The sequence below is a fragment of the Phocoena phocoena genome, chromosome 3 (genome assembly GCF_963924675.1).
Source record: "Phocoena phocoena chromosome 3, mPhoPho1.1, whole genome shotgun sequence".
NCBI classification, from domain to species: domain Eukaryota; kingdom Metazoa; phylum Chordata; class Mammalia; order Artiodactyla; family Phocoenidae; genus Phocoena; species Phocoena phocoena.
Genome location: NC_089221.1, coordinates 98,638,976 through 98,652,785, shown reverse-complemented (window position 1 = coordinate 98,652,785; position 13,810 = coordinate 98,638,976).

Genomic DNA, 13,810 nt, shown 5'->3' with positions numbered 1-13,810 from the left:
TAAAAAAAAATAAATTTAAGAGCCATCTCCCTTTTTTTAATTTGAAAGATGTAAATGAATTCCATTATTTATCCCAGTCTCCTCATAAAAATAAGGGATTTAAAACATAACTTGTCTTAAAAAAAAACAAACCTATTTTATTGAGGTCTAACATACAGTTTAGTTTGTGTTTTAATTATTAATTCAGATTTTATTTTAAATGACTTTAAGTTAATTTTATATTTTAGATCTTAAATCAAGGTTTTTCTATATTCCACATAAATTCTGTGTATAGCCCAAAGTTTAACATGTTTACTCATTCTATTCTGCCTATCTTTTGATTTTGAAGGGCATACTGTTTAGCAGAATAAAAGAAACTAAGGGACCTACTAGTTAGAAAATCTGAGATCTACTCCTGATCTGTCATTTGCTGTGTGACCATGGAAAATGTCTTGTAAACTTTGTTTTCATCATCTGTAAAATTAACAAGTTTAACCTGATTATCAACACATTTTACTTGGCATTTTTATTCCTGATAAACATGTTAGTTTTTTTTTATTATTCAAACAGAAAGTCACAAAACTTATAATCATCCTCATCAGTTCACTCAGTCCCATGTAATTAATTTTTTTTTCATCTTGATCTTTTGTTAGCACTTTTATGAATTCATCAGTTTTCCATTAGAGTTCTGAAAATGCTTATTCATTCAGTTCAGCAGTATAGTCAATTACCAGAAACCTGTACTTGTCAGAGTCTTTTCCATGAATTCCTTGAAGATGAAACCCTTTTATGGGAACATTTTTGCAAAAGCATCAGAGTACACCCAGAACTGTCTGTAAATGACAAAAGACTTAAAAATGACCACGGTTAAAGATTTGATGAAAGTACATAATAATGCAATTGGCAAGGAAATTTAATTATTTCTGAGATATATATTTTAAAGTAACAACTAGAATTATGACTTATACCAGAACATATAAGATTTTTAGAAATTTCATGTAATGTCGAAACATTTATATTAACATATTTCCATACAAACATCTGTTAGTTTTTATTAAATTCCTTCATCCTTGAAATAAACAAGAGTTTGACTCCTGGCCTAATCAGCCATTTAGACAAGTTGCTTAATCTCTTCGTGCTTTACTTTCCTTATCTGTAAAGTGGGGATAGTAATAGACTTTTTTCATACAATTATCATGAAGATTAAATGAGCACAGTGTTTAGCACATAGTCAGAATTCAATAGATGTTAGCTACTCATTATTATTATTAAATTAAATCTAACCTTTTGACATATACTTATTCTTTCTAAAGTTTTCCATATAGTGTCAAACCTCAGTCCAAATCAAATTTTCCAGTGATGTTTGAGATGCCACAAATGTTCTGAGGCCATCCCAGTCTGTATCCAAAACTATGGGACTACACTACAACAACTAATGAAAAGTGAGGACATTCCTTTTACTCTTATTCAGAAAAAAATGCCCATTCAACAACCTATCTTTGAAGTTCAGCAGATGAACTGTTTCAATGAAACAACTAAATCCTTTTACTATATCTATTTATTCCACTACAACTACGGCCTGCTGTCTGGTTTTATATAGTCCTTGAGCTGAGAATGTTTTTTACATTTTTAAATGGTTGGAAAAAATCAGTAGAAGAAAAATATCTCATGATATATGAAAATTATATGAAATTCCCATGTCCATTAGTAAAATTTATTGGAACACAGCAATGCATAGACATTTAGATATTGTCTATGGCTACTTTCACACTACAACTGCAGAGCTGAGTAGTTTCAACAGAGACTATATATCCTGCAAAGCAAAATATTTACTGTTTGGCCCATTAGAGAAAAAGTTTGCCAACCCCTAATTTATAGGAAGAATCCTCTACTGCTCTATGATCTATGAAATAGCTTTTGCTGTGCAGACTGGTTGTTGTACTGCATGACCACTCAGCTTAATTAGTAAAACATTTCATGTTGATGATTATATAAGCATCTTTAAATACATCTATTGTATCCCTGATTCCCCAATATTTATCATAGCACAGAGTAGATCCTCACTAATAGTTGAACCCTGAATATAGACAGGACCTAACTTACATATATATAAAAAGAGTCCCTGAAGAACTACCTTGGAGAAGTGGCCATAGACAATCCCTTTACTTTCAAACTGCTGCTCTTCATAGATCACCCTGTAATGTCACTCACCTCCCCCTTAACAAGGTTCTATTCAATCCTAAATCCAGTCCTGACTTCTTATGCAACTTGAGCATAACTCTGACCTTGTAGCAAAATTAGTAAGATAAGGAAATGGAAGAGATGGAGGTAAATTATGCCTTTCATCCTCCCTTCCCTGTCCCCTCTGCCCAAAGGCCACAAGTCCACCTCCTAACACAAAAAGTCCAGGGGAATTCTTGAATCTAACTATTCCCTGATCTGTAATTGAATTTTGTTATTCTGTCCTTTGAATGCTCAAAGGCTATGTGCCTTTGTGGTTTTTCCCTTTAGTTTCTTTTATTCTTTTTTTCCCTGCAGTTTCTTTAGTTTTATTCTTCAGCTTTATTTCTAAGAAATAAAGGAGGAAGGATGGGTCTGAAAAAGGAAGTCTTTTTTTAAATAATTTTTTTAAAATAAAATTTTGCCTTATTTTGCCTTATTGCTAGCAGCAAAATCTCTTAGAAAACCAAAATACTGTGGTTTGGGGGACTGGCAGGACAAAGATATGCTCTCTTCAGTGCTGGTCTTAAAGGGAAAGGGGACTTTTATCAGACTTGAGGGGTGGTTACAGTGTAAGGAAAAGCAAACAGGCTAAACTCTGAGATTTTTTTTTTTTTGGTGGGGGGAGGAGCATATAGGAAGTCAGCTCAGATGGAGAAGTAATCAAGCCTCTTTCTCACTAGCTTATTTACTGACATCCCTGTCATTACCCTCCTCCCTGCCATCCTAAACTCATTAATATAAATCCCTTTCCTCCTAGGGCCTGTGCCAAGGGACCCACCAAGAGGGGCTTCCATCCCCACAGCCAACACCCAACAGATGAGGGAGGTCAGAAGAAAAGAGTTCCTAATCCTATAACAAAGGCTGAATCAGGAGGAGTATGTTGCTGGAATTGCATGTAAGCATTCTGAACTCATTATCTCACAAAAATAATGAGGATCTCTGAGCATCGAAGATATTGATTGCCCCAAAAACCTGCCTGTATTGCCAACAGCAACCTTACTATAGAAAACTCCATCAGCAATATTATAGGTTAAATAGATATTTGAGCAATGGTATAGGACCCTAGCCATTATTTATAATACTGTTACTATAGAAAAATTTATTCCAATACCTCTAATATTTGAAGATTAAATACTATTGGCCATTAAATACTATTGGCTCACCCTCACTTGCTCAACTGGAGGATTTTCCACCCATAAACAATTAAAGGGCAATTATTTATAAGAGCTAGTGTTTATTAAACACCCGATCTGCACTGTAATAGGTATTTTATTTATCTCATTTAAATCTCCACAACACTCTAAGGGTAATATCTCTGTTTTACAAATGAAGAAACCTAAACTCAAAGAAATTAAATAACTTGGCCAAGGTCATATTGCCACCCAAAGATTTGAACTCAGATCTCTTGGGCTGCAAAGGCCCTTTAAGTGTTCTCCAAAGCCCCTTGAATCCCAAAGTGGATTCAGTCAGGGCCTACTATTTACTCCCTAGCTGGCAAGATAAGAAGAGACAGGACTTCTTTAAGTTGAGTCTTCAGTGATCAGCTGGTAAAAAGAACCATCTTCCCAAAACAGTTTTCTCCTCCTTCCACAAGATGGAAGGAAAGCTCACCTCCTTACCTTGACCCACGCCCAGACTATAAAGGACAGCTTTTACTAAATGGTAAAATAAACATCTCCAACCAGAAAACTCCCTGATACACAGACAATTATAGGTATTCACTTGGTTAAAGGCAAGTACTTCTTGGAATGTTTGGAACTACCGATAAGTCACATGCATCAGATTGCGGGTCTTCTAACACCTACTGGAGTTTTCATTAAGGGGGAAGCAGAAGTCAAGAGATGTAATTTTGAAAGGCAAAGGAGAGGCCATGTGGAAGACAGCAGCAGGCAGTTTTGTTTAGCCGGTAGCAACTTGAGAGCATTGGGCTTTGGGAGAGTAATGAAGTGGAGGGATTATTCTAATCAAAATCCCGGCAAGTTATTCTGTGGATGTTGACAAATTGACTCTAAATTTTTATGGGAGGCAAAATACCCAGAATAGCCAAAACAATATTGAAGGAGAAAAACAAATCTGAAGGACTGATGCTATCTGATTTCAAGACTTACTGTACAGCTACAGTAATCAAGACTGTGTGATTTTGGGGAAAGAATAGACAAATAGATCACTGGAACAGAACAGAGAATGCAGAAATAGACTGTGATCTATAGTCAACTGATCTTTGACAAAGGAGCAAAGGCAATACAATGGAGCAAAGATGGTGCTGGAGGGCTTCCCTGGTGGCGCAGTGGTTGAGAGTCCACCTGCCGATGCAGGGTTCGTGCCCCGATCTGGGAAGATCCCACATGCCGCGGAGCAGCTGTGTCCGTGAGCCATGGCCGCTGAGCCTGCGCGTCCGGAGCCTGTGCTCCGCAACGGGAGAGGCCACAACAGTGAGAGGCCCACGTACCGGAAAAAAAAAAAAAAAAAAAGGTGATTCTGGAAAAACTGGACAACTGTGTCCAAAAAATTAGTCTAGACACAGACCTTACACCCTTCACAAAATCTAACTCAAAGTGGATCACAGACCCAAAATTGAAACACAAAACTATAAAACTCCTAGCAGATGACATAAGAGAAACCTAGATGACCTTTGGATTGATGATGACTTCTTAGATACAATACCAAAGGCATGATCCATGAAAGAAATAATGGATAAGCGAAATTTCAGTAAAATAAAAAACTTCTGGTCTGTGAAAGACAATGTCAGAAGAATGAGAAGACAAATCACACACTGGGAAAAAAATATTTGCAAAAGATACTTCTAATAAACGATTGTTATCACAAATACACAAAGAACTCTTAAAACTCAACAATAAGAAAACAAACAGCCTGATTGAAAAATGGGCCAAAGACCTTAAAAGACACCTCACCAAAGAAGATATATAGATGTCAAATAAGCATATGAAAAATGCTCCACATCATACGTCATGAGGGAATGCAGAATAAAACAACAATGAGATACTACTACATATGTATTAGAATGGCCAAAATCTGGAACACTGGCAATACCAAATGCTGTAGAGGATGTGGAGCAACAGGAACTCTCATGCATTGCTGCTGAGAACACAAAACTGTATGGTCACATTGGAAGATAGTTTGGCAGTTTCTTACAAAACTAAATGTACTCTTACCATACAATCCAGCAATCATGCCCCTCAGAATTTACCCAAAGTAGTTAAAAACTATTTCTATACAAAAACCTGCACACTGATGTTTATAACAGCTTTGTTTACACTTGCCAAAACTTAGAAGTAAACACTCTGTCTTTCAGTAGGTTAACAGGTAAATAAACTGTGGTACATCAAGACTATGGAATATCATTCAGTGCTGAAAAGAAATGAGCTGTTAAACCATGATGAGTCATGGAGGAACCTTAAATGCATATTATTAAGTGAAAGAAGTCAACCTGAAAAGACTACATACTGTATGATTTCCAACTATACGACATTCTGAAAGAAGCAAAACTATGGACACAGTAAAGAGATCAGTCATTGCCAGGGGTTGGCGGTAGGGGATGACTAGATAGAACACGGAGTCTTTTTTAAACCGTGTTGAAAATACTCTGTATTGTCAAAATGGGTACATGTCACTCTACATTTGTCCAAACCAAGAATTTTGGTGATTATGCTGTGTCAGTGTAGGTTCATCAGTTGTAACAAATGTACCACTCTGGTTAGGGATGTTGATAATGAGGAGGCTATGCATGTGTGAGGGCAGGGGTATTTGGGAAATCTCTGCTTCTGCCTCTTAATTTTGTTGCGAACCTAAAACTTCTCTAAAAAAATTGTCTTAAAAAAAAAAAAGAAGGGGGACTATGATTCGGTAAATGATCAGAGCCTTCCACTTCCTCCTAGCTGAAACAGTAAGACAAGATAGGGAGGTAAATGAATGAACAGAAATTTGGGGAATGTTTCTCAAACATGGGAAGGAATAATTACAAAAGACATATATTCTGAAAGCAAAGAAAACAGAAGATGTGTGCACGGGGGAAAAAGGTTTTTTACCCAATTAGATTATAAAAAAAGCTTATGAGAGCTATGCTTGCACTCACTCATGTATGTATTATAGAATAACTGATGAGGCAGGACACAAAATTTTCCAATAAAAGAAACTGCCAGCCTCTTTTCTGCCTAGGACAACATAGCAAGTACACTTGAAGCAATCTATGTCTAGGTGAGAGTCACTTGAGTGGCTCCTTTAATTGTGCAATATAAGCTGAGGCTAATTCTGCATGAAGATGGGGGAGTGAAGTTGAGTCACACACTCTGTCCACCAATATCTAATTAAGTAACACTCTCTCTATAAATTATACATATATATATAACATATATATATAACATATATATAAATAAGTAGATATAAATAAAAGTATATATATATGTATTATTTATTTATATATTTATTTTTGGCTGTGTTGGGTCTTCATTGCTGCACATGGGCTTTCTCTAGTTGCAGCGAGCGGGGGCTACTCTTCGTTGCAGTGCATGGGCTTCTCATTGCGGTGGCTTCTCCCGTTGCAGAGCATGGGCTCTAGGAGCATGGGCTTCAGTAATTGTGGCACATGGGCTCAGTAGTTGTGGCTCGCAGGCTCTAGAGCGCAGGCTCAGCAGTTGTGGCGCACAGTCTTAGTTGCTCCAGGGCATGTGGGATCTTCCTGAATCAGGGCTCGAGCCCATGTCCCCTGCGTTGGCAAGCAGGTTCCTAAACACTGCGCCACCAGGGAAGTCCCAATGTAAGTTATTACTATTATTTTTTACCAGCAAAATTTTGTTAGTAATAGCTACGTTAGGAAAGGAACAGAGATAAACCAGAAAAAATTACAACCAATGTACAAGTGGAAGATTTTGCTGAAGCTTAGTGTGGCTCTACTTGTATTTACCAGAAGCAATCCTTGAAAGTTACAATCAAATCATTAGAATTCTCACAAATAATCCCAAATTTAGGGAAAAGTGGACTGAGAGTATATCCTTATTTTTTTCCTCTTCTACCTAAGGAAGTGGAAATAGCTGTTATATAGGGATGGATGAAAAGAGCAGTGAACAGCCAGAACCTGGGCTGCCTCTCACTGGTCAACGCTTTGGCTCCAGGGCCCTACACTGAACTGGGGAAATGGCAGTGGGACTTCCCATTGAAAATGGGATTATGAGCCTGGCAAGTATCAGAAAGTACATTAAAAGGAGATAACATAAATCTATAAAATTCCATCAGAGTACATGCTATTAACCTCTAGGCTATACTGCTCATTTTAGGTTCCCTGGCCACAGTTATTGACTCAGGGATGGACCCCTGGGTCAATCAGAACCCTTCTCTGGGATTTCTCTGCTGTAGCTGGCAGGGAACAGTTACATTTTTGAAAGAAAGGACCACCATCTCTGAACATAGAGTGATGTCTGAGTGTTTTAGGAAAGAACAAAGAGAGAAAAGTAAAGTTCATTTTTGATTGGGAATAAGAATATGTCATGACAATCTCACTTGAACCCTTGGTCCAGTCCTGTGTAGTGCCCATCTTACCCAATTATGTAAGACCAAAATCTTCCCCACCCGCTTCCCCCACCCCTTAAATTAGTTTGAGTTTTAATTCTGTTTCTGTCACTTTGGATCACAAAGCTAATACATGGTAACTTACAGTCCAACCAGCACGAGAGTTCCAATTTTCCTGAATCTGGGAAATATTAGCATGTGAAGTAGCAGAGGGAACAGCATTAGCTATGGGAGAAAGGCAAGAATACCATTCCTGAAAAGTGCTTTTTACATAATTCAACATAACTTGGTTCAATTCCTGCCTGTAGGATTTAAAAAAATAAAAGTATAGACACCAGGTAGAAAATTAATTCCACAGGAAACGTATAATAGAGCTCTGAGCAAGTAAAAGAAAACAGAGTTTAAAAATGAATAAATTACTTATTCTGACTTTACCTGCTGATTTTTCCTTTCCATACAACAGAGGAAAGAAAAAGAGAACCTTTTTAAGAGGGAAATTCAGTAAGCAGCTTTCTTAAAAAAACTCTTTTCTGTAGCTGAAATTGCCAGGAATTCAGATGGCCACAATTTTCCTGTGTTCTAGAAGTACATTGCCATATGCTCAGTGCAGAGGCTTTTGATTATAGTTTTCTGGATCAAAAGCATCCACAGAGAGAGTTCCAGGTTGTAAACAGTGCTTCAGTTAAAGCACATCTATCTGAACCAATAATGGATTTTTAGTAAATAGGACTTTTTTCTTTCTGAATCTTAAGAGCCAGAGGTAGATAAAAGAAATGCCCTTTTGCTATACACGAAAAGGTCACTTTAACAGTATTTATTTCTGAAAAAAAAAAATCCTCGTTTGTGATTTTCAAAAATGAAATTTAAAAATATATACGATGTTATTTTTTACCTGTTTCTAAATTTCTCTCGTTGATAATGGCGTATGGTGTCTAACATGGTACATTTGTTTGCTTAATATTCTTCCTAGAAAGTTTTTATCTTGGAAAAGAAGGGAGATAAGATTTTGAAATTTTCTCATAGAAGAGTAGGAATGGAGACAGGCTGCTCATTGACAGTATTAGATGACTGGCGTTTTGCTAATGTGTGAAAAATAAGGAGACTATAGCAGGACAAGCCATTTTAGGTAGGCAGGACTAAGACTAATTTCAGTGTTTGAATTTGAAGTAATCATGGGACATCCATGGTGGAAGATAGTTGGAGAAATGCGATTGGAGCTCAGGAATGATTACGGAGCTAGTAATATAAAACCAAGAAAGAGACATTAAAAGTATCAGGAGTTGACCCTTAGGAAGAAAGGTGGTTTCTAAGGAGAGAAGGTAAAGAAAGCAAGGAATGAAGAACCAAAAACTAAAGCTTGGTGACTACCCAATAGTAGTAATCAGGAGTCAGCTCCTCTAATGTAGTCAGGCACATGGGAGAGGCATCGTAGCAGGGACTTTAAGAAGCATGTTGCTTGAAAAACAGTATGCTTCTCAGATTGTGAAAATAAAGTCTAGGAAGAGAGCATTGGCATTGGATTTAGGATTTTAGATCACTGGTGACCTTCTAAATGCATAAGAAGGACATAAGGAGGCATCAACTGGCAGCAATATCTATAAATTGTCTTTGCCTTTGTACTTATTGTCCTTTTCTCAAGGCAGGAACAGAAAGGAAAACTATGAAGAAAATTACAAGGCTTGGAAGAATTAGCCCACCATGAGGGACTCAGTCCTTCAGCCAAGCCTTGAATCTGACTTGGACACTGAGAGCTCTTGAATAGATGAAGACAGTATCTTCTTTTTTTTCCTTGCCTTCCTTCCTTTTTCTTTCCTTCCTTCTTTCCTTTCCCCCATACTTCTTTTTAAAATCTTTTTAATTTTTGTTTTAGTTTTCCCCAATATCTAGAAAGCTCTGACAGGGAAAGATGCTGACTGGAGAATACTTAGACTACAACTGACAAAAGGGCAATGGTTTCCTAGGCTTCAGTCAGAGAACAAGTTCTTTGTAGCACTGGCTCTGGAGCACTGTCCTGAAGGGTCTAATTAGTTTGCTTCTCTGACCTTGATTGCTACCTTTTGAAGAAGCCTTAAAGCCTGCTGAGTCTCCTAAACTTGCCAAGCCCTGCTGTGTCAGTCTAGTCAGCAGTCTTGCCCTGCCCAGGCCTCTTGCTGTCTGACCACACTGCTTAGCTAACCCCATTTGTGTCACACCCTATTGCTTATGTCTCCTTTGAAAAGGTCCATCTAAGAGCTACCTCCTTACATAAATGTAAAGACATTAAACATTCTTGATGGAGTTAAAAACCAAGGATATAAGGAATCCAGGGTGGAGGGGTTGGAATTGTCAATGGTAAGTGTAGAAATAGAGACCTTTGGTTAGAGAGGATAGAGGTGGGGCAAGGAATGTTCAACTTGATAGTCTTCATCTTTTCTGCAAAGTGGGATGCTAATCCTTTCCAAAGAGGGAGTATGAATTTTATAATATGTGAATTGTGTCTCAATAAAGCTATTTAAAAAAGGAGTGCATGTAAGAGATGGGATAGGATTAGAAAATCATTGAGTTTTAGAAGGCATATTCATATTAATATGGCAGTTCCTAGTTACGGATCCCTTTAATGATGTTTCTATATAGAGCAATTGCAATTGTCTATATGTCCCCCTCTTCCTTTCTCATTGAAATATTGGATTGCTCCAAAGGTTTCCACAGAACCTTTTCAACTTTCTGGCAGTCATTCCAGGGGAGGAACAAATGGAACATAACCATATGTTTCGTAATCAACAAATGTAAACATGACAGATATAGTAAATATTCTAATACATAAATAATATTTATATAGTCTGTTTTAGGCTGTACATAACAGACTAGGCAGCCAGTGGTGGCTTAAATAATAAAGACATATAAGTATGTCATACAATAAAAATAGTTCCAGGATGGTACAGCAACAAAATGTGGGATTTCTCCTGATGGGCACACGTTGACTATAGCAGCTCCAGATTTTTCCTCGCCAGAAAACAAAGCAGGAAGGATGGGGAAGGAAAGAGGCATTGTCCTCACTTTCTACTTTTCTTTTACCAGCGAGGAAAATCTTTCTGGGAAGTTACCAAGCAAACTTCCTATTGTATTTCCATGGCCAAAATTGGGTCACATTGCAAACACCTAGCTTCAAGGGAGGCTGGGAAGTGAATGAATAACTGGCTTTTTAGCCTTAGATAAAGAAGTACAAGAAAGGAGGGGACTGGAAATGGCCTTTAGGTAGGCTACCAAACGGTCTGCTACATTATTCACTGGGAAAAAGTATAATACAACCAGAAAATATTTGCTTGAGGAACTTCCAATATGAGCAGATTTCATTTAAACTGAGATAAAACTCAAAAACTGAGGACTAAGACAAGAAAAATCTCAGACTTGAACAGCAAACAAAACTTCAAAAACCAAAACATGAGCATATGAAAATATTTTATGAAAATAAAACTGTTTAAGGTAGATTTGTGTTTTGGATTCCAGTCAGTTTGGGAGAACTACAGATTTCTTGTAGTAGCAGCTAACTTTTCCTGGAATTCTCCTGTATGACCCCCAGATATATACCTAAGGGAATGAAAGGCATGGATGTTTCTATCCCAAATAAGTTAGCTGAAAGTGTTTCTAACAACTACTCCTAATTATGGTATTTGTTTTTCTTTTCATTCAGTTTTGAATTGGGTCACATTAAGCATCTCTGTACTTCTCAATGAGGTTTTAAGTAAAACACTAAAAAAGTGCTGATATTTGGGAAAGTGTAACTTAATTTTTCAGACCTTGGATCCCTGTAAAACTCAAAAACTTAGAAAAACAAAACAACTGTTTTTCATTCAGACTGTGACCATGTCTCATGTTATGAAGGAGTGCTACTAATAAGTAACTTCCCAACTCAAAGAATATTCATTGTACTGTGGCTGAGGGCCTGCCATATCAGTTAACAAAGATGTTGAGGCCATCTAGCCATCAGCCACTGCAGCTGTCCCCGACTGTGCACCCTGAGGGGATTCAGGATGGAGAAAAGCAGGATACTGGCCCTAGACAGTTAAGGTGCATATCAAAGGAACAATTTCAATAAGCCCAGACTCTTGCATCTTCCCATATATAGAAAAGTGCTGAATTCATTAATTTGAGATGTCTGATTTTCTTTAATTAGCAGTAATCTCTTCGTGTTCCAACTACCTTATTATTTTTTTTTTGGCAAAAACTCCTTTTAGGTTGTGCAGTATTTTTCAGTTGACAGTACCTTTTTATTATATAAATTGAGAAAAAGAACCACACTGGTTTTTCAGTGTTATTAATGAATGAAGAAATTGTTCATAATTCTAACTTTGAGTACATTGACCCTTGGATTTTTGCTTTTAAAAAAGGAACTACAGGACTGATTAAAAAGAGTATCCTATGCACTATTAGGAGAGTCTATAGTATAGAAAAGAAGTTATTTAGACACATTCAAACCGTAGGCTTCAATTTCTGTCTTTTCAAGTGTATCACAGCTGACTTCCTCTAAAGATAAATAGGAAAAGTTATTAACAAATTCTGCTCATAATTAAGAATATTCTTTCCAAAGATTGTACACAAAAGACATTAAAGAAGAAAGAAAATTCACAAATAAGAGCCTATGGAAGGGACTTCCCTGGCGGTCCAGTGGTTGGGACTCCAAGCTTCTACTGCAGGGGGCGGGTTCCATCCCTGGTCAAGGAACTGAGATCCCGCATGCCTCGCGGCACGGCCCAAACAGAAGAGTCTATGGGAATCCACTCAGACCCCCAGAGTTGGTATAAAGATTATTTTAAGCTAAAGACATTTGAGATTCAACAGATGAAGAAAGAAGCTGCCTTGGAGCTTCCTTTATTAAAAGCAGAAACTTTTGGGTAATGAGGTTGCCATAAATTCCCTCTTCTGGCAGCTTTTACTCCCAGGAAGGAAGCCAAGAGTAAATCTATCATAAATCCCCTCTCTGGTGAGATTTATAACCTTTAAGAGGAAAGACCACTGGTACCTGCTTAGAAAAACATTATCACAAACTTCTATCTCTCCTTTGTTCTCCTAAAACCCATTTGTCTCTCTTAAATAAACTTATAATTCTTCCCAAAGAAGTCTTTTCTCCTCTCTCCTTTTCTCTTACTGAGTCAGGTATATAAACCTCTAACTTCAACGACTTAATGAGCTAGCTACTTCTTTTGTTAGTTCCCTTATGCATACAAATAAACTGTTTTTCTCCTGTTAGTCTTTTGTCTTTTGTCACTTTAATGTGCAGGCCCCCAATTAGTATACAGAAGAGGGTGGAGGAAAAGTTTTTTTCCTACCCAGCAAGTCTGCCAGTTTTCACAAATGGTGCTATTGGCATTCTTGGTGGGACAGTTTTTTGTTGCATGGAACTGTCCCATAATTTTAGGACATTAAGTGTTCCTGGCCTCTGCCAACAGGGCTCACACACCCCACTGACCCCCATCTCACAACATGTCGACCAAATTATACCCTGTACATATCCTAAATAGGATTGTCAGATAACATTTGGATTTCATATCATTTCAGAATAATTTTTATGTAAGTATGTTCCAAATATTATATGGGATACACTTATACTAAAAATACTTTATTGTTTGTCTGAAATTGAAATTTAACTGGGCTTCCTGTATTTTTTAATAGATTTTTTTCTTGTAGAGCAATTTTAGGTACACAGCAAAATTAAGAGGAAAGTACAGAGATCTCCCATATACACCTGTCCCCTGCACATACATAGCCTCCCCCATTATCAACGTCTCCTACTAGAAAGTTACATTTCCTACAACTGATGCATCTCCACTGACACACCATTATCACCTCAAGAACATAGTTTACATTACCATTCACTCTTGGTGTTGTACATTTTATGGGTTTGGACAAATGTATGATGACATGTATTGAGTAGTACATACATCTTACAGAGTAGTTTCATTGCCATAAAAATCCTCTGTGCTCCAGCTCCCTGTATTTTTATTTTTTTAATTTTTATTTATTTATTTATTTTTAAAAATTTATTTATTTTATTTACTTTATTTTTGGCTGTGTTGAGTCTTCGTGCTGCTTGTGGGCTTTCTCTAGT